We start from the raw sequence: 2,218 nt of genomic DNA, 5'->3' as shown, positions 1-2,218 counted from the left end.
GATTTATACAAGAGCCCGGGCCTATGACTGCCCGGAGAGTAGAGCATGGGCTTGCACCTGCCCGGCTCCAGAAGAATCCTCCTGCAGACTTACTCGGATTTGGGAATCCATTTAATATTTCGGGTCATCCATGACTCGAGCTCTTACGAGGGTATCATCACACATCCCTTAAATAGTCGGGCTAGAGTCATACTCGCTGTCCCGATCAGTCATGCTTGGATTCCCAAAGAGATAATCAATCTTGTTCTGTAAAAGCATCGGGGGCTTCATGTCTAACAGAAATGAGATGAAATGCCGGAGTCTCGTGTCTCATGGACTTGAGATAAGATGCCGGGGCCTTGTGCCTCCCGGTCTTTGCATAAGATGACAGGGCCTCATATCTCCCGGACTTAGGAATGGTCGAGGTATGGAGCTCCGAGCCAGGTTTGAGAACCCTGGGCTTATAAATAACCAAGGCACGGAGCCTTGGGCCGGGGAGCATGTCCCGGGACTTGGGAATGGTCGAGGTGTGTGGCCCCGAGCCAGGGTGTAGTGCCCTGGGCTTTTAAGAACCAAGGTGCGGAGCCTTGGGCCGGGGAGCATGTCCCGGGACTTGGGAATGGTCGAGGTGTGTGGCCCCGAGCCAGGGTGTAGTGCCCTGGGCTTTTAAGAACCAAGGTGCGGAGCCTTGGGCCGGGGAGCATGTCCCGGGACTTGGGAATGGTCGAGGTGTGTGGCCCCGAGCCAGGGTGTAGTGCCCTGGGCTTTTAAGAACCAAGGTGCGGAGCCTTGGGCCGGGGAGCATGTCCCGGGACTTGGGAATGGTCGAGGTGTGTGGCCCCGAGCCAGGGTGTAGTGCCCTGGGCTTTTAAGAACCAAGGTGCGGAGCCTTGGGCCGGGGAGCATGTCCCAGGACTTGGGAATGGTCGAAGTGTGTGGCCCCGAGCCAGTGTGTAGTTCCCTGGGCTTAGATAAGGGTGTCGGGGCGTCATGCCTCCCGGTCTTTAAATAAGAATACCGGGGCCTCATGTCCCTCGAACTCAAGATACTGTGTCGGGACCTCGTATCTCCCGGACTCAAGATACTGTGCCGGGGCCTCGTCTCTCCCGGACTGAAGATAATGTGCCGGGGCCTCGTATCTCCCGGACTCAAGATACTGTGCCGGGGCCTCGTCTCTCCCGGACTCAAGATAATCTGCCGGGGCTCCTATCTCCCGGACTCAAGATACTGTGCCGGTGCCTCGTATCTCCCGGACTCAAGATACTGTGCCGGGGCCTCGTGTCTCCCAGACTTTCAAGAAGGTGCCTTGGGGGCTTGCATGGTATGCCCGGGTGCTCTGGTATGTCTGCCCGGGTTGTCTGTATGGTCTGCCCGGGCTCTCTGGATGTCTGCCCGGGCTTTTAATTTTTCTGCTTCTCCTGCTATATTAGTTTTATTAAAAACCAAATCACTAACCTGGAAATAATGAATCAGAATTCATTTCCGGTAGAGTGAAACTTCTCTGGTTGAGCTAAATTAGGTGACTAATATAGCTGTATGCTACTGAGTGCATAGCAAATGCTCTTCCACGCCAATCCGGGATAGCTACTGAGTGAGGTGCCGAGCAAGGTTGGACTTGCTTTTGAATGGAAACCATATCTACGTCTCGAGCTCAAGTTTCCCACAGACGGCGCCAATGATGCTATCCTGGCGAAATGGATGAGCAGGGTCGGGTGCTCCACCGGATCGAATCAATAATTTATAGTGATGTTTAGGAAAATGAACAAGGTAGATGGCTTCGATCGTGACCTCGTTCTCCGTGCTACCTACTAATTATAGTAGGACGGCTGAGCACACCCTATATTCTGACATGTCAACTCATCGGCACGGTGTCAGGGATGGGACAGTCGCCCACATCCTATTCTGCTAGTATACTCGAGTGCGGTGCTCATATCGAGGTGGCCGGGTAGAATGCCTCCCTGGAGATTTATACAAGAGCCCGGACCTATGACTGCTCGGAGAGTAGAGCATGAGCTTGCACCTGCCCGGCTCCAGAAGAATCCTCCTGCAGACTTACTCGGATTTGGGAATCCATTTAATATTTCGGGTCATCCACGACTCGAGCTCTTACGAGGGTATCAAATATATTTTCAAACAATAGATAAAATGAGACAAACATTTTAAATTTATTAAGATTAAATGCATAAATTTCATTTCTAAAAGCATAGAAGTCTTACACTTGCAATAATTAACGGCTCTC

This window comes from Primulina eburnea, chromosome 4 (genome assembly GCF_022965805.1).
Source record: "Primulina eburnea isolate SZY01 chromosome 4, ASM2296580v1, whole genome shotgun sequence".
Classification (NCBI taxonomy): domain Eukaryota; kingdom Viridiplantae; phylum Streptophyta; class Magnoliopsida; order Lamiales; family Gesneriaceae; genus Primulina; species Primulina eburnea.
The sequence above is the reverse complement of the archived record's forward strand: the minus strand, read 5'-3'. Positions refer to the sequence as shown.